The sequence below is a fragment of the Pituophis catenifer genome, unplaced genomic scaffold (assembly GCF_029215685.1).
Source record: "Pituophis catenifer annectens isolate HBS135680 unplaced genomic scaffold, rPitCat1.0.hap2 SCAF_9, whole genome shotgun sequence".
NCBI lineage: Eukaryota > Metazoa > Chordata > Lepidosauria > Squamata > Colubridae > Pituophis > Pituophis catenifer.
The window spans coordinates 11,757,188-11,781,749 of record NW_027256889.1 but is presented as its reverse complement, the minus strand read 5'-3'; positions in this window follow the sequence as shown (position 1 = coordinate 11,781,749).

Genomic DNA, 24,562 nt, shown 5'->3' with positions numbered 1-24,562 from the left:
GGAAGTTTGTCTACCATGGTGAAGGTGAAACACAACACAGTTTTTTCTAGCTGATAAGAGTGAAGAGTTTTTGGAATGAAGAAAGGGAGGGAGGGAGGGAGGGAAGGAAGAGTTTTTGGAATGAAGAAAGGAAGGAAGGAAGGAAGGAAGGAAGGAAGGAAGGAAGGAAGGAAGGAAGGAAGGAAGATTGTCTACCATGTTGAAGATGAAACACAACACAGTTTTTTCTAGCTGATAAGAGTGAAGAGTTTTTGGAATGAAGAAAGGAAGGGAGGGAAGGAAGAGTTTTTGGAATGAAGAAAGAAAGAAAGGAAGGAAGGAAGGAAGGAAGGAAGGAAGGAAGGAAGGAAGGAAGGAAGGAAGATTGTCTACCATGGCGAAGATGAAACACAACACAGTTTTTTCTAGCTGATAAGAGTGAAGAGTTTTTGGAATGAATGAATGAATGAATGAATGAAGGAAGGAAGGAAGGAAGGAAGGAAGGAAGGTTGTCTACCATGGCGAAGATGAAACACAACACAGTTTTTTCTAGCTGATAAGAGTGAAGAGTTTTTGGAATGAATGAAGGAAGGAAGGAAGGAAGGAAGGAAGGAAGGAAGGAAGGAAGGAAAGGAAGGAAAGGAAGGAAGGAGGGAGGGAGGGAGGGAGGGAGGGAGGGAGGGAGGAAGGAAGGAAGGAAGGAAGGAAGGAAGGAAGGAAGGAAGGAAGGAAGGAAAATTGTCTAGCATGGAGTAGGAAGAGTGACAATACTAAACATGAATGTCTGTGGAGATAATCATCCAGGTCATAGTTGTCCCAAAGGTGCTTTTCTTAAAAGGCAACTGGATTTTCTTGGGTTTTTTTTCTTTAAAAAATATTTCACTTTTCATCCAAGAAGCTCCTTCAGTTCTCACTGAACTGCAGAAGCTTCTTGATGAAAAGCAAACCATTTTCAAAGAAAAACCAAGAACATCCAGCTGCCTTTTTGGAAAAAGCACCTTTAAACATGAAGGCTCCCAAATTATTAAACAGGATCCCAGCAGAAGTAGTAGTATTATCCTTTTTTACTTTGGCTAGGATTTTGTGTCAGGCAGATAACGAGTGCAGCAAGGCCATGGACTTGCTTTCTTGCTCAACAAGGATGACACATTCCTAGGTCAAATACCAAACAAGTGGCTTGACCCAACCATATCAAGTGAAGCAATGTTTTTGTCATCCTCAGCTGGGTTGGAGAATTTAACTAGCTACAGGGGTGGGCTGCTGGGGGTTTGCAGAGGTTCGGGAGAACCTCTAGCTAAGATTTTAAATTTTAAATTTTAATGTATTTTAAAATATGGGTATTTTAAATTATGGGTATTAATTCAGCCAAATTTATTTAATTCATTTTATTCGATTTTAAATTTTGTATATGTATGCGTTTTATTTTATGGCTGTTCACCGCCCTGAGTCCTTCGGGAGTAGGGCGGTATAGAAATTCAATAAAATAAAATAAATAAATAAAATAAAATAAATAAATTCTGTGCAGTTCAGAGAACCCCCAAATCCCACTCTTGGCTGGCCCCGCCCCCCTGCCCCGCCCCTCACAGGAGTCCCCATGCGGCCTGTTTTGGGTGCAGGTAAGTGCAGGGTGTGCTCGGAGGCTTGGGGAGGGCAAAAAATTAAGGTTGCCGGGTGTCCACTATTTGAGCGGACAGTCCGCTTTTTTCACATTATGTTCACTATTTTTTCTCACAAAATAGTAGACATTTTTTTTATTCAAAAGCTTTATGATGAAATTAAAATGTAATTTAATATTTTACATATTATTATATTTGATGTTTTGAATTTTAAGTAAAGTTTTGAAGTGATTATTTTAATACGTGTTAAAATGTTTGTAAGAAAATATATAATTTAATTGTAATTTTTTTTTTACTACTTAACACCCCCCCCCCCCGGCTTGTCCGCTATTTTTTGGAAGCAGACCTGGCAACCCTACAAAAAATGGGCCTACCAGAAGTTTGGGAAGGCCGGAAATGGGCCCGTTTCCCATCTCCAGAGGGCCTCCAGAGTCTGGGGAGGCCATTTTTGCCCTCCCAGAGGCTCAAGGAAAGCCTCCAGAGCCTGGGGAGGGCAAACTATCCGCCACACACACACACCATGGTTCAGGAGGCTGATTAGGTCACACCCACCATGGCAACTGGGCAGAGAACCCCTTGCTAAAATTTTTTGAAGCCCACCCCTGACTAGCTAGAATGGTAAATGGTACCAAAGAGAGCCGTATTCAAGTTCCCACTTAACCATGGAGCTTGCAAAAGGGACACTTGGGGCAATCACAGATGTTCTCTCTGTTTAATCTCAGTTGCTCCTGTGAGGGTAAAAATGGGAGGTGATTCCTTAAGCTCTTTATTAGGAATGCAGGATACAAATACAATAAATAAATAAATACACTTGGAATTACTTCTGTGTATGATATGGGCTCCATTTTATCTTTTGCCTCCGGCATTATTTCTTTATTTGAAACATTTATCTTCCACTCTCACCCTCCACAGAGTTGAGTTTATAATATTATTCTAAAATACAGAGATGTATAATGCAAAATAGCAGCGGCAGCGGCAGCAAAAAAAAATCAGCAATATAAAAAATATTAAAAGCATTAGAAGCTGCAAGGTGGGTAATATTTTGAAGGCTTTTTGACAAAGGGAAGCCTTTACCAACTTCCAAAATTTGGCTATAGAGAAATTGAGATAATCTTGGCCTGAGAAGTCATTCTTACTCCCTTGCAATGAGCCTGCAGCCATCTTACTCTGAGATGGGAGAGAAGATTAGCAAAGATCATGCCAGGTGGAGAACTCTGGGAGTTGAAGTCCACTTCATCATCATCATCATCTTCATTTAATGACCCAATAATCCCTTGAGGGATGGAGTCTGGGCAACTGAGGGTTGGAGCTAGCAGAGTATTTTAATGGCCGGATGCCCTTCCTATTGCCAATGTGGAGTTTTGTTCAGCAGATATATTCTCAGTGTGCCCAGAGAGAGAAATATCTGCCTCTACCTGGGATCGAACTCACAGCCTCCTGATTATGAGGCGAGAGCTCCACCTCTAGGCCACCGCACCACTCCACCAGTTGAAGTCCACATATGGTATCTTAAAGTTCCCAAGGTTGAGAAACACTTGTCTAGAGCTATGGCATCAATCAGGTGTTAAGCTATGATAGATTGTGGTAAATTACTTTGAAGCATTACATATTGTGAGAACGGAGCAATTGTCCCTTGTTTCTCCCATGTTTTTTGTTATCAAGCTGGTAGGCAAAGGGGAAGCGGGGGCAGGAATGCACTTGGATGCCAGGATGCCAATATATTTGTGTTCCTGCTCCCTGCCAGAGTGTGGGTGGCCAAGGGGTTAAGCCAGATGAGATTCCTGCATTGCTATGATCAATCCACTCTGCAAATCTGACAGCCTCATCTCATCAACGACCGCAGATTGATTCCTTGACTGGGAGCAGTGAGCGGCCTTCACATGAAAAATGAGCCTTTGCACCATCAATAGAAGTTCTAATTACAACTTAAATTCAGGACATTCCTTACCACACGAGCCAGATTTATGGTGCTTCTAGGAGGGTGTGCATCCTTTTCTAATTAAAGGTGGCATGCATTGTAGTTTCCTTAGTAGGGCTTCTCCTGGGTTGTAAAAAGCCAATGCCGTTATGGGTATTGCTACGTTGGTGAGGCATAATAGATGGGGAAAGCACTCGGATTCAACACTTTGGAGCTATTTACCAGTGAAAGGGGAAAAGGAATTGTAGGAATTGCCAAAAGCCCCTGTCCAATTCTTCTTTCATTTTTAAATTACCGTATTTTTTGGAGTATATGACGCACCTTTTCCCACCCCTAAAATTTAGGTACATCTTATACACTGAATGTAGCCCTGCCCACCCACTGGCCCACATCCTTTGGCCTCTGCCTCGCAACAGTTACCTCCTTGCAAGCAAACAGCAAGAAAAAACAGCTCCTTTCAGCTTCAGCACAGCCTAATTAGACCAAGTTGATTGAATCGGCCTCCCGACTCTCAGCTGTTTTGTGCAGGGCTCTGCTGCTTGCTGCAAAGAGGTAAATTGCTGGAGCAGATTTTTTTTTTTCCTTGTGCTAATCAAGCTATGCTGAAAACAAAAATGAAAGTAAAGCAGGCTGCTTGCTGTTTGCTGCAACGAGGCAAAATTGCTCAGAGGCAGCAAAAATCCCTGCGCCCCCCCCCCATTCCATGCCCAGCTGAGCCGCATGATCATCAGAGGCTTTTTTTTTTTACTTTTAAAAGCATTTTTTCTACAACCTCTTCCGATGAAAAAATGCTTTTAAAAGTAAAAAAAAGAAGCCTCTGATGATCGCGCGGCTCAGCTGGGATCGTCAGAGGCTTTTCAAAGCAATTTTTTCTGCAACCTCTTGGATGAAGAGGTGGTAAAAAAAAATGCTTTCAAAAGTCTCTGACGATCCCAGCTGAGTTCCCTGATCGGCAGAGAGGCATTTCAAAGCATTAAAAAAATGTTTTGAAAAGTTTTTTTTTTAAAGTTGGCCACGCCCACCCAGTCACATTACCCCCCCCAAGCCACGCCCACAGAACCGGTAGTAACAGATTTTACATTTCACCCCTGGTTTAAGATTAAAGTTTTGGGGGTTTGGGGAAGAAACTACAGAGTCAGGTAGTGCATTCCAGGCATTGACCACTCTGTTACTGAAGTCATATTTTCTGCAATCGAGTTTGGAATGGTTTACCTTGAGTTTGTATCTATTTTGTGCTCGTGTATTGTTGTGGTTGAAGCTGAAGTAGTCATTGACAGGAAGGACATTGTGGCAGATAATTTTATGTACTATACTTAGGTCAGACCGAAGTTGACATAGTTCTAAGTTGTCTAAGCCCAAAATTTGAAGTCTGGTGGCATAAGTTATTTTATTGCGGGTAGAGGAATGGAGGACTCTTCTCATAAAATATCTCTGGACTCTTTCAATTGTATTTATGTCTGATATGTAGTGTGGGTTCCAGACAGATGAGCTGTATTTGAGAATTGGTCTAGCAAATGTTTTGTATGCTCTAGTTAGTCGTACAATATTACCAGAAAAGAAGCTACACAAGATTAGGTTAACAACTCTTAATGCCTTTTTGGCAATGTTGTTACAGTGGGCTTTGGCACTTAGATCTTTAGAAATGAGTACTCCAAGGTCCTTGACAGAGTGAGGGTCATCTACAAAGTCATGTCCATCTAATTTGTATTTTATGCTTTGATTTTTTCCCCCAATATGCAAGACAGAGCATTTATTGGTTGAGATTTGAAGTTGCCACTTGTTAGACCAATTTGACACATAGTCAAGGTCTTTTTGAAGGGTAGTTGCATTGTCGATGATGTTGAATAGTTTAACATTATCAGTGAACACAGTTGCTTTTAATATGATCGCAAAGGTCATTTATGTAAAATATGAAGAGTGTTGGACCTAAAACACTGCCTTGGGGAACAGCACTATTAACAGGAACAGGATTTGATAGAGCGCTTCCTATTTTGACCACTTGTCTGTTTGACAGGAAGGCAGCTATCCATTCATGTAGGAATCCAGAAATGCCATAGGATTTTAGTTTTAGAAGTAATTTGTTGTGTATCACTGAATCAAAAGCTTTACAGAAGTCTATGTAAATTGCGTCTATTGCTTTGTCCTGATCAAGATGTGTAGTCCATATGTTTTTGCTATGCAGTAGTTGTAGATTACAGGATATTTTTTTCTGAAACCAAATTGTTTGTTGGAGAGTAGGTTGCTTGTCTCTAGGTGGAGGGTAATAGATTGGTTAATGATTGATTCCATGACTTTGCAGGTGATACAACATAAAGAGATTGTTCTGTAATTTTCAACTAGGCTAGGGTCTCCCTTTTTGAAGATAGGGATGACCATGACTTGTGACTATTGGTAGGGCAAGGAGCTGGTACTGAAAGATTTTTCAAAAATTATGCTTAGATGTTCTGCAATTGCAGTGGAAAGCTTTTTTAAGAAGTATGCACATAGTCCATCAGGTCCAATAGAAAGAGATGGTTTTAGATTGCATAGTGCCTTTTCAATGTTGTCATGTGTAATATGTAATACTCCCTTGGCTATTTCATGAGAGTGCTTGGCTCAAACATGGAGTGCCAGATGTGGCACTGATCAACAAAATTGATCTGGTATAGGATAATTTAAAGGGAGGGGAAAAATATTCTTTATTTGAAGACCATGATCCCATGTACATGCCGTATCCTCAACCTCTTTGGGGTACATTTTATCTTGCAACATTTTCAAGATCAGAAGGACCTTCAGCTCTGTTCATAGCTTTCTACTTTCATACATCTCTAAGTTGCTTCTTCCTTTGTCACCCATGAAAGACGACTTCCCTGTGACTCTTTGACAGAGACGCCTCTGATGAAGACCGTTTCCATTGACACAGGATAGATTTGCTGTTTCCCAGTCCCCAATCTATATTAGAGAAATACACCTGCACTGCTGATTTAATTACAAAGGCAGAAGCAGATTACTCCAGTCGCTAGCAAAGTTCAAAAACAAATTAAGTTTAACCTTTGATTGCTTTAAAGGAACTTGGCCTTTTCACCTTCTCTTAGGAGCAATGATGCTGTTATGTAATTTTTGATTACGGTCTTAATAGACTCCTATTCAGGTGGGGGGGAAAGCCCTTTGCCAATTAGGAGAAAGTCACCTTTGAGGGTGGGGCGGCAGATAAAGAATTCTGAAAATGTAATGGTTCACCCACAAAAGGAGTGTCATGGATTATCTACTTATTAAAAAAAAAAATCCCTAAGATATTTGGCCTAGCTAGTCCCCAAACAACCATTTGCTAGATGATAAACCACACACTCTGCAGTAGGAAGAGTGCAGAGAAAAGCAACAAAGATGATGAGGGGACTGGAGGGTAAAACATATGAAGAACGGTTGCAGGAATTGGGTATGTCTAGTTTAATGAAAAGAAGGACTAAGGGAGACATGATAGCAGTGTTCCAATATCTCAGGGGCTGCCACAAAGAAGAGGGAGTCAAGCTATTCTCCAAAGCACCTGAGGGCAGGACAAGAAGCAATGGGTGGAAACTAATCAAGGAGAGAAGCAACTTAGAACTAAAGATAAATTTCCTGACAGTTAGAACAATTAATCAGTGGAACAACTTGCCCACAGAAGTTGTGAATGCTCCAACACTGGAAATTTTTAAGAAGATGTTGGATAACCATTTGTCTGAAGTAGTGTTTCCTGCCTAAGCAGGGGGTTGTACTAGAAGACCTCCAAGTCTGTTATTCTAGTCTATTCTAGTCTATTCTAGTCTATTCTAGTCTATTCTAGTCTAGTCTAGTCTAGTCTAGTCTAGTCTAGTCTAGTCTAGTCTAGTCCAGTCCAGTCCAGTCCAGTCCAGTCCAGTCCAGTCCAGTCCAGTCCATTCACACACACACACACACACACACACACACACACACACACACACACACACACGTGTCATTTCTTTGTCATCTAGTCTGGCTGCTAGTCCACGCTGTTGCTGCCACCCAATTCAATGGCTGGTTTTGTCCTTTAAAACCCTAATGGTGATTTATAATGTTAAATAAAACATAATAATAAAACCTGGTGATTTATAATGTATCCTGGTTAAGTTGTTTTTTTAATTAAAAATAATCTTGATTGAATGTGACACAGAACCAAGCTGATTTCAAAGAGTGCAATGAGTCTATGATGCTGACCCCACACCCAACTTGTTTTAGAATTTGATAAGCAAATCTGATTGTTTTTAGAGTTTGCTGGACATTCTGCTTCCTACAGTCTTGTTTTTCTGCTCAAGAGTTCTGTTTTGAAGCATCGATAGTTCCAAATATTGTTTGAAGGAGCAAACATCTCTGACTTCACAGGAAAAGGAAGAAGCAGGACTATTAAAAGGAGGGGGGGGAAATAAAATAACAGAATGCTCTGAAGAAGCCAAATGCACTTCAAGAGATGTCCTTTCTGCCATAGATTAAATTTCTGAAAGAGAAATAAGGGTATCTTTTGCGCATGTTAATGTTCACCTCCGAGCTCTTATTTTCTCTGGAATAAAGCCAACTGATTGCGTAGTTTCCAAGCCAGTGTGCTTAGGATTGTAGATTAATTTTAAATATGCCACTTGAATTATGAGTACCTACCACCGGCAGAAAGATGGGATAAAAGTTGGAAGTGATAACTTTGACATAAAACCGCAGAGCTGAGAAGGTGGCACTGAGTCACTAACTCAATATTAGGCGCAGCATCAATCCAGATCTTCAAGGACCATAGGAAATTTAGTGTATTAGGCCTTAATTTTAATGCAGATGAGATCTAAATATCCATGGAATAAGGCCATGGGGTGAGAGGGAAGTTAATTCAGAAGGAGTCTCACTTGCTTTTCCATTTCACCTTCTTCTAATGCTGCCTGTCCAAAAACTTTTAATAAAATCAGAATCCAACCTCAGTAACTTTGGCTTCTTCTTCTCATGAAATAGTGATATGCCAGAATGGATTTGAGAGCTGTCAGCTGATCTCTAACCATAAGCTGAAGAATGTTTTATCATTCCTTCCTATCCCCTCTTTTCAATTTAAAATCAGCATCCCTGGGGTGGTGGGGAGCGAGGAGATCTTACCTGCTGCTTTATAGGATGGCCCATTCACATTAAAAATGTCTTCCTTATTTTAGTATTACAACAATTCTATTCCCATCTCCATCAAGACCACCTCAATATTAGTTTCAGGACAACTTAGACAGTGGCAATTAAAAAAATAAAATAAAATACGGCTTTAAAAAAAATACTAAAATAGCAATTTAAAGCAAAGTGTATTTTTAGATGAGATTTGCCTCTAAAAATGCTCCTAGACATTTCCAATCCAATCAGAATAGACAAGTAAGGGACCTTGGAGAACTTCTAGTCCAACCCCCTGCTCAATCAGGAGACCTTATACTTGTGATGACAAACCTATGGCACACGTGCCACCGGTGGTACACGTAGCCATATCGGTGGGCACGTGAGCTCCTCTTTGGCCTGCATGCATGCACCAGCCAGCTGATTTTTGGGCCTTCTGGATCCACCGGAAGTAGGGAAACAGACTGTTTCCTGCCTCTGGAGGGCCTCGGGGGGCGGTGGGGAAGGCCCGTTTTTCTCTCTCCCCAGGCTCCAAAGCCTTTCTAGGAGCTTGGGGAGGGCGAAAACATGTCTCCCCGCCCCCGGAGGCCCTCCAGAGGCTGGAAATGGCATGCCATGTTTCTCCCTTTTGAAATCCTGCACCAAATTTGTCAGTGGAGAAAATGTGTGAAAAGATTCTTCACATTTCTCCAAAGGAAAGGAGAAATTGACCCCATTACAAGAGGTGAAAAAGGGAAAAAAAAAACATAGGAAGTGTTACTGCTTGAAGTGTAAACTTCCTGAAAAGCCAAGCAGGGTGCTGGCATTCCCCCACAGCTGGCACAGGCGTCTCAGTGAGCTCGCCGGTCCTGCCGGTCCTGTTCGGTTCTGCAGACCTCTTCATCCGACTCCGCTTCGCTCTCAGTGCCTACGGTCTCTTGATGAACCGGTGCTGACCTCTGTGCCATTCTGACCGGTGTCGTCCCCTGTAGTCTCTCAGCTGCTTTGGTAGAAGATTCTTGACCCCTTGCCTCATCTAGTGCTATATGTAATGTGAGATTCGTCTTTGCGAGCAACCTCCTCTGCAAGCAAATATCTCTCACTCCGCAGATTAGTTGCTCTAAGAGCATCTCATCTAAGTCTCTGTACTCGCACTGGTTTACAGCCTTGCGCAGGGCAGCGATGTACTCGCTCATCGATTCCCCCTCCTGCTGAACGTGTTGCCAGAACTCCTACCGCTCTACGTACTTCGATGGCTTCGGGGCATAGTGGTCCTTCAGCAGCTTCTGGAGCGGTTGCCACGAGATGGTGTGGACCGAGTTCGGTTCCGACAGGGCTTCGGCCATGTCGAACACCTTGGGTCCACAATGGCTCAGAAACAGCGCTTTCTTCCACACATCGGGTAGCCCCTGTAGATCGCTGGCCACCAGGAAGCATTCGAAGCGGGACATGTAGGATCCCCACTTCTCTTCCGTTGGGTTGAAAGGCGCTGGCGGTACGTAGGCAGACATCATCGGTAGATTCTCCAGGTACTCCGCTCACTCGCCTGGCTGGATTCGGGTTTGCAGCTCTCTTGTCGGCTCGTGGCTTCAGCTCTTTCCGTGGCTTCTGGCCTCAAGATCCCACCTTCGTTGCCAATGTTAGGTTGGGTGAATGAGGACACAGCAAGCCAGGCGGTAAGTGACAACAGCTCTTTATTGTAGGGTGAGAACCCAGCAATTGACCTGGGGAAACAGCTCCCCTTATATACCTTGCAGCTGTGGTGGTCAGCCAATCAGCTGATGGCTAGTTAATTCAAACTTCCCGCCAAAACCTATATACATATCAGTACGACCACAAATGAGCCCAAAATTTCTGTTGCTAAGTGAGGAATTTGTTACGTGAGTTTGGCCACACCCAGCCAGCCAGTCATTAGGGCAGAGAACCGGCTGTTAAATTATTTGAATCCCACCACTGGTTGGGGGGGAGGGGGCTCCTCCAACAGGGATTTCCTGATTACATCAGACCCCCCCTCCCACATTAGTTTTCTAGTCGTTTGTGGAAGTTTGGGGCAAAAGACGGCAGCAGCACCGCTTCAGAAACAACTGATGAAACTTTTGCGCTACATATTTGTTTTATGTCTGAACTGTACATGAAGCAGTGAATAGAACTCATAAAAGATGGATGCAGTCTTGTTCCTTTTGCCGGTTTTGATTTATTATTTACTTTGCTTTTTTCCCAGCCCTTTCGAGGCATTGTAAATCATCAGAATCATTTTTCTCCTCTATGTGGCTAGTTGAGGTGGGGGGGGGGAGAAGGCAAAGGATTGTCTGGAGCTCCTTCTCCTTGGGAGGACAGGACCAGTTGAGAGGAATATGAATACAAACAGACATACAGACACAACTAACCACCCACAACCACCCACACACACACAGAGGAGGGGAGAGAGTGCACACACTCTTTTAAATTTAAATTTTACACATTGCAAAATACCTTGGCAAATTCCATTTGCCACTTTCCTATCTACTACAGTTGCATACAAAAGTTTAGACACCCTGGTCAAACTGTATGTTTTAATGAATCCCTAAATTAAATTTAACAGATGGAATGCGGTGGCCCAGTGGCTAAGATGCTGAGCTTGTTGATCAGCAGTTCAGCGGTTCGAATCCCTAGTGCCGTGTAATGGGATAAGGATAAGGATAATTTTATTTCTATACCGCCCCTCTCCCGAGGGACTCGGGGCGGTGTACAGCCAGGTAAAACACAATACAAATATCACAATTTAAATTTAAAAATTCTTAAAAGTATTACATTTAAGGCCAAAATTAGCTAAAAAACCCAAAAAATTTAAGAACTCCAAATTTAAAACTCAGTTATGAAGCTAGCCCTGCCTGTCGGAAGAGCAGGGTCTTAAGAGCACAGCGGAAAACTCGGAGGTCAGAGATCTTGCGTAATGGGGTGAGCTCCCGTGACTTGTCCCAGCTTCCGCCAACCTAGCAGTTCAAAAGCACGTAAAAAATGCAAGTAGAAAAACAGGGACCACCTTTGGTGGGAAGGTAACAGCGTTCCGTGAGCCTTTGGCATTTAGTCATGCCGGCCACATGACCACGGAGACGTCTACGGACAGCGCTGGCTCTTCGGCTTTGAAATGGAGATGAGCATCGCTCCCTAGAGTCGGGAATGACTAGCACATATGTGCCAGGGGAACCTTTACCTTTAAATTAAACAGGAGCAGATGGGTGGTCATGTGCACTGCAGATCAATAAACTACCTGTCAAAGCTCACTAAAGTCTTATTATACCATCACTGTATTTCAGTTTGTTTATCGGCCCAGGGAAACATGCGGATTTTTTCATTAAGGTAAGAACCAAACTTTTTTTTGTGTTGAATTTGTGTTTACCAACAAAGAAATAAAGGGAGAGAATATCATCGGGCTCCAGCTACCAGCCCTGGACGACATCTTCGCATCTTGCTGTTTGAGAAAGTTGCATAACATTCTCAGAGACTCTTCCCATCCTGCTTACAATCTTTTTGGACTGTTCCCTTCTGGCAGAAGATACAGAACAATTAAAACTCGGACCACACGTTTTCTGAATAGTTTTTATCCCAGAGCTATAATTTTTTTTTTTAAATTTTGATTTATATGCCGCCTTCTCCGGAAACTCAGAGCGGCTTACAATGCGCTAAGCAATAGCCTTCATCCTTTTTATATATTTATACAAAGTCAGCTTATTGCCCCCACAACTGGGTCCTCAATTTACCTACCTTAGAAAGGATGGAAGGCTGAGTCAACCTTGAGCCTGGCGAGATTCGAACCTGCAGTAATTGTAGGCAGCTGGTCTTAATAACAGGGTGCTTTAGACCACTGTACTACCAAGGCTATAATTGCACTCAACAATGAACTAAAGGGCCACCATCAGTGAACTGTTGGACAGCATTACTTGGTCTGCTGTGTGGATGTTTGGATGGTTTAGGGTTGGGGAATTTATGGTGGGTGGGGGTGTGTTTGGGGATTGTTATGTGTGTTGGACCTAGTCTTTGGGTATCAAGTGAATTTCGTTGTATGGGCATACTGTGTATACACGTACAATGACAATAAAGTTATTATATTATAAAGGCCACTGAGCTATAGCCCTTCCTCAGAAGTCCAAGCATGACTGACAGATTACAAAGAAACCACTGAAGTCTGGCAAAGAAACCCATTGATTCACGTTATTGGCCAGCTCTTGCAAATGTTCCCCTCCACCCAGGAGACCAGGACCATACAGATCCTTTGGGTACACATGTTTAGAACCAAAAGCATGACAGGAAGGAAGGAAGGCAGGCAGGCAGGCAGGCAAAGTGTAACAGCTCCAAATTCTGCTAGAGAAATTCATTTATCTGCTTTTTCCCTGTAGCCTCCACTGCATGAATAAATGATGATGGTGTAAGTGATGAAGCTTCCCCTCTTTAAGTGTGAAATGAATGTTTATAGGTAGTAGGATATTAAATGGCAAGTCCGTATGTGGTTGGGATGTAGTGTGAAAGACTTAGAGAGTTTCCTCTAGGCTGTGGCATGTTCCATGATCTCTTGGGAGAGTATCCAGACTTAGAAAATTGAGAAAATTGTGCTTTGTCTGCAAATGTGTCTACCTGCTCAGAAAAAAAAAAAGAGAAAGAGATAAAAATAATAATAATAATAAAATAAAACACTTGGCTGCAATAAAGGACTGGTGAATATGTCAATTTTGACTTCTTTTCTTATTTTCTCCCTTCTCCCCCACCCCAAAAAAAGAAAAAAGTAGTTCAAGTTATCACTTTCTCAATTTTTAAAAAGACATTTGGTCAAATAACAGCATGGATTTTAGGTCTACTTCTCCAATATCTATTAAAGTTTGCTTCCTGTGCCCAACTATTTTTGCCCATTGTTTTCCTAATATAAGCCATTTGGGGCCATTATTTTCATCAAGATGTGCATTTTTGGTAGACTTTTCCTTAATCCGCTTTTTATTGTGGGCAAACTGCTTTGTAGTATTCTGAGGATGTCAAATGATAACTAAGTTTCAGTTTGGCTTGCAAAGGAAGATGAAATGAATTCATATTCAAATATAAACTAAACAGATTTCTTGCCCATCCCTGGGAGAGAGAGCTATGGATTGTTAAGAAGCAATCTCATCTATTTCACAAAAGACTATTCTGGAACTACCAAGCCCACCATAGCACCATTTTGCAGAAACGCTCACAAAGGAGCCTGGATAGCTCAACAGACTAAGCACTGTAATTTAACACCAGCTGTCTGCAATTAAAGTAAGATCGAATCTCGCCAGGCTCAAGGTTGACTCAGCCTTCCATCCTTTCTAAGGTAGGTAAATTGAGGACCCAGTTTGTGGGGGCAATAAGCTGACTTTGTATAAAAATATACAAAAGTATGAAGGCTATTGCTTAACGCACTGTAAGCCGCCCTGAGTCTCCGGAGAAGGGCGGCATATAAATCAATTTTTTTTTAAAAAAAAAGGATCCCAGTATTTCAAATGTCCACGTCTCCATTTTAATCTAGTCTAGCAAATTGTGCCGATGCAAAATCTCTGTTTGCAATTTTGCAGGGTTTTAGACTGGAGTGTTTCCCAGCTCTATCCAAAGAGGGGGATGGTTTGATTGGCAGTGCCCTTTTGTGCAGGGTGAGCGTTTAACTAAAAGCAACTAAAACTCAGCTGGAAAGCTGACAGCCTGGGTTTGAGCCCGAGTGCCATACAACGAGTTGAACTTACTTTTCTCAGCTCCTGCTCACCTAGCAGTCTGAAAGCATGCAAATGTGAGTAGATAAATAGGTACCACTTTGGTGGGAAAGTAATAGCATGTCATGCACCTTTGGCATATAGTCATGCTGGTCACATGACCACGGAAATGTCTACAGACAACGCTGGCTCCCTCAGCTAAGGAACGGAGATGAGCAATGCTCCCTCCAGTGGGACTCGACTGGAAAGGGGAAAATCTTTACCTTTATGCTAGTTTAGACTGCTGAGGTTGTAATTCTTGAACCGGCACAATTCAACAGCCCCGACAGGACATAGTCTGAAACTGAAGGGTATATTGGCTTGCTGAGGCTCATCAAATTTTGATCTGATCAGTGCCTGACTAGAGAATAGTGGCTGTAGCATTGCTGCCATATGTCATATTTTTTGAGATAGGTCAGGTCAAAAAAACAGATCCCATAAGAAATATCAGAGCTCTACTTTATTGATGTCGCTATAATAACAAAATCACAAAACCTGCATTTCTTCCCCTTCCTTCCCCCTTTATACTAAAAAGAGCCAAGATCAGGATAACTTTTTTTTCTTTTTGCATGCTTTTTTCGTTCTTGCAGACTGAGCTCATGTTTTGCTAATGGTTTCCACATACATCTGCAAGGTCATCTCTGGACTCCACAAGGCCTTGGAAGATATTAAGAGATGCTGATACGGGCATTTCCTTTGGCAAATCCAAGCAACAATTTCAATTACCTAAAGCTCCATCTGCTAATGTAGAATGCAGGTCGTGTACAGGAGTGGTCCCCAACCTTTCCAGCTTTGTGGACTGGCAATAGCAATAGCCCTTAGACTTATATACCACTTCACAGTGCTTTACAGCCCTCTCTAAGTGGTTTACAGAGTCAGCCTATTGCCCCCAACAATCTGGGTCCTCATTTTATCCACCTTGGAAGGATGGAAAGCTGAGTCAACCATGAGCCAGTCGGTCATGATCAAACTCCTGACAGTAGACAGAGTTAGCCTGCAATACTGCATTATAACCAGAGGGAGGGAGGGAGGAAAATAGCAATAGCACTTAGACTTATATACCGCTTTACAGTGCTTTACAGCCCTCTCTAAGTGGTTTACAGAGTCAGCCTATTGCCCCCAACAATCTGGATCCTCCTTATACCCACTTCAGAAAGATGGAAGGCTGAGTCAGCCTGGAGCCTGGTGAGATTTGAACTGCTGAACTACAGCCAGCAGTCAGCAGAAGTAGCCTGCAGTACTGCACTCTAACCACTGCGCCACCATGGCAATGGCAGTGGTGGTGGGGGAGAGGGAATGATTCCACATGAGTAGCAGGCAAGTGCATGCGTGTTGCACAGCTGTTTTCATGAGCGCATGTGAGTGTGCAGCTCTGTTTTCTGCCACTCATGCAAGTGGAGCTACATGTGTGTGCTTGCTCACCACTTGTGCTGTCCAGGATTGGGCCATGTCCCAAGGGCTGGGGACCCCTGAAGTATGGGACTATTGACAAAAGAGGGAGAGCAAAATTCAACTTGACTACTGCTCTGTTTCCTGGCTCTTGTTCCTCCTTGTCCTCTTGGATAGCCTAGCTGCTAGGCCCTAGCAGAAGCAACAGAAACACCGAGAGAGAGAGAGAGAGAGAAGAAGTCAAGTGGTGATTGTAGCTGTTGTCCTCTAGGACAGGGGTCTCCAACCTTGACAACTTTAAGACTTGTGGACTTCAACTCCCAGAGTTCCTCAGCCAGCTTTGCTTCAATTCTGGGAGTTGAAGTCCACAAGTCTTAAAGTTGCCAAGGTTGGAGACCCCTGCTCTAGGATGGGAACCTTAGAAGATGCTCAGATCTGCTAATATGAGCAGGGATCGACATTATTGAAGTTCTTCTTACACCTATTTAAATACCACAGTAGTGCAAAGTTACAAAGTTGGCACTTTTCCGGATTTGTAGCCATGTTCCAATATTTTTTTTAAATTTGATTTATATGCCGCCCTTCTCCGGAGACTCAGGGCGGCTTACAGTGCGTTAAGTAATAGCCTTCATACTTTTGTATATTTATACAAAGTCAGCTTATTGCCCCCACAAACTGGGTCCTCAATTTACCTACCTTAGAAAGGATGGAAGGCTGAGTCAACCTTGAGCCTGGCAAGATTCGAACTTACTTTAATTGCAGACAGCTGGTGTTAAATTATAGTGTCTTGTCTGCAGAGCTATCCAGGCTCTGCATGGAGTTGCCACAAAGAAGAGGGGGTCAACTTATTTTCCAAAGCACCTGAAGGCAGGACAAGAAGCAATGGATGGAAACTGATCAAGGAGAGAAGCAACCTAGAAATAAGGAGAATATTCCTGACAATTAGAACAATTAATCAGTGGAACGGCTTGTCTTCGGAAGTTGTGGGTGCTCCAACACTAAAGGTTTTTAAAAAGAGATTTCACTGAAAAGGTATAGGGTTTCCTGACTGAGCAGGGGGTAGGACTAGAAGACCTTCAAAGTTCCTTCTTCCAACTCTTTTATTCTGTCATGCATGTTCCGAGCTGCCTTATTGTCAGCATGTGATTTTTATAAATGATTCTCAATAACAGGATTCAGAAGGGCAGTGGCAGTGCAGGAGACAGGCTGTTCCGAAATACACATTTTGTGTCTATCTACCCTTGATTTTCCAGTTTGATGTTTGACTTGTGAACAGTGTTCCAAATTTGCAGCATGCACCCGCATTCTAATTATCCTGTAAGTACAACTGTTGCAAGGACCAGTCAATTAATAAATACAAAATTGGAATGAAGATTCTCATGCATCCCTAGATGGCAATCCTAAGGGGGGCCCAAGGCCGATGAATCGGTCAGTCTGGTTTTTTTTTTTTTATCCTTGCATTTCAAAATGACCCTTTTTTATAGCTTGCCGTTGTTTTTCATACTCTGTGAGTTCCTTGCGGTAGGAAAATAGGGTAAAAATAATTTAAATAAATGAATATTACAGATGGCCTGCAAAATCGGTACGTTTATGCAAACAGATGCAATTGGCATAACTTATTCCAACTAGTAAATCTGAGCTTGGATATTTCTTATTTTAAATGCAGATGTCTGAAGTTTTTGCTGAAATGTACCACACGCGCGCGCACACACACACACACAATATTACACAGACAGGAGACCCTTTGAAGTAAGCCTACGATCCACGATCAAGCCCAACAACAAAGAGATCCCACTTTTTCATGCTGTTCTTGATCTCCAAGGCATCAAGAAAATAAAAATCCCGGCGCCCCCCCCCCCAAAAGGCAATTCCCTGGTGCCATTTCATGTTCTCTCAACCTGCTGCAATAGTGGGAACAGTGGAGGCCACACAATAGAGAGCAACTTTATCGATTCACCAGGTGGTCCGTTTGAGAAGCCTCCTCTTCCTTTATCCCTCCCTTTGAAACAGCCGTAGCATTTCCTTTGTTGTCCCCCGGCGACCTCGAGTGCATAAAGCAAGAATCAAATGGGGCATAGATTTATAGCAACTGGGAAAGAAAAGCATTCCTTTCAACTTCTTTTTTTTTTTTAAAGCAGTTTGTACATCTGGGTCAGGTCTCGAGAAGACATGCTCCAGGAAAAAAAAAAAAAAGGGGGGGAGGGAATAATGAACTGGGGAGGGCATTTGGGGGAGGGGTCTTCCTACACCAGTGATGGCTAACCTTTTCCAGACCAAGTGCCCAAAGAGGATGTGTGTGCCTGCAAATGCGCGTAGGGGCGCCCAAACCCTCAAAATGCAATGCACGCATGGCCCCGTGCATGTGCCCCGCCCCCCATGCATGCGTGCATGCCCCCACCCTTCAAATGCATGTGCAGCCTCCCTGCACACCCCCGCCCCTGCATGTGTGCCAGGGGTGAAATCCAGAAGGTTCTGACAGGTTCTGGAGAAACGGTAGCGGAAATTTTGAGTAGTTTGGAGAACTGGCAAATGCCAACTCTGGCTGGCCCCGGAGTGGGGTGGGAATGGAGATTTTGCAATATCCTTCCTCCAGGAGTGGGGTGGGAATGGAGATTTTTCTATATCCTTCCTCCAGGAATGGGGAGGGAATGGGGATTTTGCAGTATCCTTCCCCTGCCACACCCACCAAGCCACGCCCACAGAACCGGTAGTAAAAAAAAATTGAATTTCACCACTGGTTGACTGATCCATTCACTCTTGCTGGAAGTTTTAAAAATCCTGGCATTGCAGCCTTTGTCAAATGCACGGTGTTTTACTCCTGTTCTTCAAATTCTCCCCACAAAATCACCTTTTTCATGAAGCCTTCAGCGTAACACCATAAATCACATCCCCTAATAAAAACCATGCCTTTTAGAATTGAAAGCTGAACTAAATGGATAGTCTTCCTCTTCTGGGTATTAAATTTCAGATCATAACATCCTCCGGGCAAGAAGCCACCTTGTCTGCTACTCCAAATAGCACGGTACATACTCTTGATGTCATATAAGCACATTAATGCTACTTTAAAGAAATATTTTACAGACGGCAGCATTGGTGTCGCTGTGACTCGGGTATAGGAGCATGCGTGCACACAACATTACACACACACAAATAAAAATGGGGAAAATAAAATATGAAAAGAAAAATCTTACAGAATATAAATAAGGACTAAATATACATTTCCCAAGCTAGTTACTTCTGTTTTTTTAAATCGCAGAAGAAGAAGGAGGAGGAGGAGGAGGAGGAGGAGGAGGAGGAGGAGGAGGAGGAGGAGGAGGAGGGGGAGCAGAAGCAGAAGCAGAAGGAGAAGAGGAGGAGGAGGAGGAGAAGAAGAGGAGGCAGAGGAGAAGAATAAGAAGAGGAGGAGGAGGAGGAGAAGAAGAAGAGGAGGAGAAGGAGAAGAAGAAGAGGAGGAGGAGGAGAAGAAGAGGAGGAGGAGGAGGAGGGGGAGCAGAAGCAGAAGGAGAAGAGAAGGAGAAGGAGGAGGAGAAGAAGAAGAGGAGGAGGAGGAGAAGGAGAAGAAGAAGAGGAGGAGGAGGAGGAGGGGAGCAGAAGGAGAAGGAGAAGAGGAGGAGGAAAAGGAGGAGGAGGAGAAGAAGAAGAGGAGGAGGGGGGGGGAGCAGAAGGAGAAGGAGAAGGAGAAGGAGAAGAGGAGAAGAAGAAGAAGAGAAGGAGAAGGAGAAGAAGAGGAGGAGGAGGAAAACATAAAAATGCTAAGAGATTGTGATACATATGTTGTCAAGAAGGGGGAAAAAAACACACTGTAACAAAAGTAAAAGAAAAAGAAAAAGAAAACCCTTCCTAATGACCTGTCATTATAACAATAAGCAGTAACAATTCTATATATACTTGTCTAATGCAAATAGTCATATAAATGTAATGGAAATATATATGTACTTGAATAATCAATGCATGAGAAAAATATTTCCCAAGGTACTTTAATATTGGTCAAGGTTAGGCAGGCTTTAGGTGGAATGTAATTTATCTAGTTTTTCACTTAGAACCCTAAAAACCTACCAATCAGACTTCTAAGTGGAAAATCATGAATAAGGATAGACTACTAGAAGTGCTCCCAGTTTTATTATTTTCGATATGCCAGGTTTATACTGCTTCAGTCTTATTCAACTGTATGTGGTTTACGGCTTTACATAGTAAAATGATAATAGGATAACAGAATAAAAATAGATATATCATAATAAATCCTGTTACAACATTTGTGGCATGGCATCATTTGGAAAATGCTGATCTAATCTCAAAGGTTTTCCAAAGTCTAACAAATTCTTCAAGATCAGGAAATAATGGGCCATTCTTGCCTCTCAAGGTGTGATGCAGAGGTGGGCTGCTGGGGATTTGCAGGGGTTTGAGAGAACCTCCAGCTAAGATTCTGTGCAGTTCGGAGAACCCCCAAATCCCACTCCTGGCTGGCCCCTCCCCGCCCCTCCCAGGAGTCCCAACACAGCCCATTTTGGATGCAGATAAGTGCAGGGTGCGCGTGGAGTCTTGGGGAGGGAGAAAAACGGGCCTACTGGAAGTTTGGGAAGGCGGGAAACAGGCCCGTTTTCAGCCTCCAGAGGGCCTCCGGAGCCTGGGGAGGCAGTTTTCGCCCTCCCAGAGGCTTGAGGAAAGCCTCCGGAGCCCAGGGAGAGAAAAAACACTCCTCTGCCGTGGTGCAGGAGGCCGACTAGGCCACGTCCACCATGGCCATGCCCACCCAGCAACTGAGCAGAGAACCCCTTGCTAAAATTTTTGAAGCCCACCCCTGGTGTGATGAGTCCCCCGGATACGTCCCCAGATATTTCTCCAAGATGTCAGCTTGGAGGGTGATGAACCAGTTCCACACATATCAGGAGGGGGCTTGGTCAATAGCTCTGAGCAGCCAGCCGAGAGTGATTTGGCTAAAGCACAAGTGCAGCAGGACAGCCGTGAGACTTCAGGTAGGGAAAGCGTGCAGCTGCAGCTAGTCAGTGATGAGGAAGAGGAACTGCCTTCCGCACTCTTGTTAACGGCAAGAATTTGGTTCAATATCTTCATCGGATGAACATCTTCAAAGCCTGCTGCCAAGCTAGAAAATTGGGATCATTTTGTCCACAGTCAACAAAGAGCTTTCAGCATGAACTGTTAAGGGACCTATTCAGTCTTGAAGATGCCACTGAGAACTGGCATACTTGTAATTCTGAGAACCTCCCAAAATTGCCCCTCTAGAGGAGCTGGTAAGGAGGAAAGTAGAGGAACCCCGGATAGAACTGAAGTTTTTATTTTATAAAAACATCACATAGAAAAGCTCCATTTGCTAAAATCCACTTTCATCAAACCAAAGTAGAAGGCTTTTTTTGAAATTCCGCCAGACCACCCTGAGTTATATCCACCTGGTTACCTTCTTCTGAGGATCTTTCTTAGTTTGTCAGGAAAAAACGGGGAACCTGTGAGCCTGTAGAAATTACCAGATTCCAGCTCCAATCTATTCGAGTCAGGCCAACCAAGATTGGGAATGATGGGATTAAAGAGTTGTTAACCTAATCTTGTGTAGCTTCTTCTCTGGTTAGTAGAATATTGTTCTACTAACTAGAACATACAAAACATTTGCTAGACCAATTTGCTGCCTGCAATTACTGAAAGTTCAAATCTCACCAGGCTCAAGGTTGACTCAGCCTTCCATCCTTTCAAAGGTAGGTAAAATGAGGACCCAGATTGTGGGGGCAATAAGCTGACTTTGTATAAATATACAAAAGTGTGAAGGCTATTGCTTAGCGCACTGTAAGCCGCCCTGAGTCTCTGGAGAAGGGTGGCATATAAATCAAATTAAAAAAAAATAATTCTCGAATACAGCTCATCTGTCTGGAACCCGCACTGCGTATCGAACATTAATACAATTGAGAGAGTCCAGAGATATTTCACGAGAAGAATCCTCCATTTCTCTACCGCAATAGAATATTTATGCCACCAGACTTGAAATTTTGGGCTTAGACAACTTAGAACTACTCCGACTTCAGCCTGACGTAAGCGTAGTACATAAAATTATCTGCCACAATGTCCTACCTGTCAAAGACTACTTCAGCTCAACAATACATGAGCAAACAATCGATACAAACTTAAGGTAAACCGCTCCAAACATGATTGCAGAAAATACGACTTCAGCAACAGAGTGGTCAATGCCTGGAATCCACTACCTGGCTCTCTGGTTTCTTCCCCAAACCCCCAAAACCTTAACCTTAGACTGTCTACTGTTGACCTCACCACATTCCTAAGAGGTCTGTAAGGGGCGTGCATAAGTGCACCAGCGTGCCTACTGTCCCTGTCCTAATGTCCCCCTTTTATTTGTAACCATTTCATGTATTCATAATCACGTTTATACTTTTATCTGTTATCTTATATATGCTTGACCAATAAATTAAATAAATAAAATAACAAGTTCAGATTCTACAGCACCCCAAGGCTCATAGGCTTATAGTTTCCTGATTCTGACTGCTGAGATTTTCATTTTTTGCTTTTTTATTGATTCACTCCCCCATACACACACACACTTGTGATTTGACACTTTTGGAACATACTTCGAACAGAAAATATAATTTGCACATAATAATAATAATAGCAACAGTTTATACGAAGGAGGCTAGAATGCTTATCAGATTGCTTGTCAGCAAACGCTTCAGTTCGGCTTCCTCCCCATTCTGCCCACATCCCAAAGGCCAGGCCTTCCGTGCCTATCAGAGGGCTGTGCAGAAGAGAGTAAATTGACAGCTATCCAAGGGCATTACTTCTGATGCTTGTCCTCCCATCGCATCTCGCTTGACATGCATTTCTGCTAATCCCTTTTGCAATGCAGGCCCCCTGCAGCTCAAGCAGAAGGTTTAGCAGGGATCAGCTTGCAGGTGTCTCTAATTTAATCATGCTATTGGCAATGGCCACACTCCATGGGATTGTTCGAAAAACCCAGATTGGGGCAAGCAAGCAAAGGTGTGGAGGCAGGAAAGGCATCGCCAGAGGTCTTGACGCCAGAACCTGGCGCAGAAGTGTATGTATTTGCGCTGTGAAGAAACAGCATTTAAGTTTTCAAGCATCTATTAGCTTAATATAAGGGACTTATAAGGGACGCGGTGGCTCAGTGGCTAAGAAGCTGAGCTTGTCGATCAAAAGGTCAGCAGTTCAGCGGTTCAAATCCCTAGTGCCGCGTAATGGGGTGAGCTCTCATTACTTGTCCCAGCTTCTGCCAACCTAGCAGTTCGAAAGCATGTAAAAAATGCAAGTAGAAAAATAGGGGCCATCTTTGGTGGGAAGGGAACAGCGTTCCATGCGCCTTTGGTATTTAGTCATGCCGGCCACATCACCATGGAGACATCTTCAGACAGCGCTGGCTCTTTGGCTTTGAAACGGAGATGAGCACCACCCCCTAGAGTCGGGAACGACTAGCACATATGTGCGAGGGGAACCTTTACCTTTATCTATTATGTCTATTCCAGTCTGGAGTCCAATGATCTTAAGGGTAGGAGAGGAGGAGGGGGGGGGGGAGGAGGGGGAGGAGGAGAGGGAGAAGGAGAAGGAGAAGGAGAAGGAGAAGGAGAAAGAGAAGGAGAAGGAGAAGGAGGAGGAGAAGGAGAAAGAGAAGGAGAAGGAGAAGGAGGAGGAGAAGGAGAGGGAGAAGGAGGAGGAGGAGGAGGAGGAGGAGGAGGTGGAGGAGGAGGAGGAGGAGGAGGAGGAGGAGGAGGAGGAGGAGGAGGAGGAGAAGGAGAAACAGAAGGAGAAAGACGCCAGTTCTCCTCTGCTTCCAACTTTCTTCCAGATTCACGAGACTTGAAGAAGTCAAGACTGACTTGAAAGCATCTGGGCAGTAGAAAACAGAACCTCATTCTTTCTTTCTCTCTTGCTGCTGAGTTTCTTTTCCTTCTTTATTTGGGGGATTCCCCTGAGGGTGCTTAATGAAATCCTTCATTATGTTCAGATAATTATGAGTTCCTTGTTCCTGTGGCTGCCTGGATTTGCCATCTGTGCTGACAGGTAAATGCTATATCTTGACAGACCAGGTGCCTGAGAGGAAAGCTCTTACTATATTCCCAGCCACCAGACCTGGGCACCAGGAGGAACGGTGGAAAGCTGCCCAGGTTTGCTGAGAACACCTGCTCTCTCTGTCTAGCCCACCTTTCCCTACTGAACCCCTTTCGTTACAGGAGCAGGGCATGTGTAGTCAGAGCTTCTCAGTCTCGCTAGGGGACCACCCACCCACCCACCTCCAACTCAGAGAAAGAAGCAGCAAGTTTCATACACAGGCGAAGTTTCCACTGTGAATAAGCAGCAGTTTTTTCAACCCTGCTAAATCCTATTCTAATAATATAAAGCGGAAGAAACCGTGGGCAACCTAGTTAGCTACTGCAAGAAGATTATACAGACTGACTTCAAACGATGGAGTATCCAAAATGTCAGGGTTCCAAGTAACACCCCCAAAGAAAGAAGACTCAGAGGCTTAAGGTTCCTCAAAGTTCCTCTTTAATGAAGATGTCATATTGGCACATCTGAGAAAACCCGAATCTGAAAGTTTCCAGGTTTTCCCCACCCAATTGAAAGTTCAAGTCCCTGCCCAACACCCACATGTCCATCACATGGTCCAATCATCCATCGTCCAAACTGGAGACACCTCCCAGTCATCCGACTCCAGGTGCCAGGGCAAGGCATCCTTGACTCTGAGAAAGGAATGTTATTTTATTTATTTATTTATTTATTTCAATTTGTATACCGCCCTTCTCCTAGTGGACTCAGGGCGGTGAACAGCCAGAATTAAAACACATGCCAATACAAAATTTAAAATTATTATAAGAATT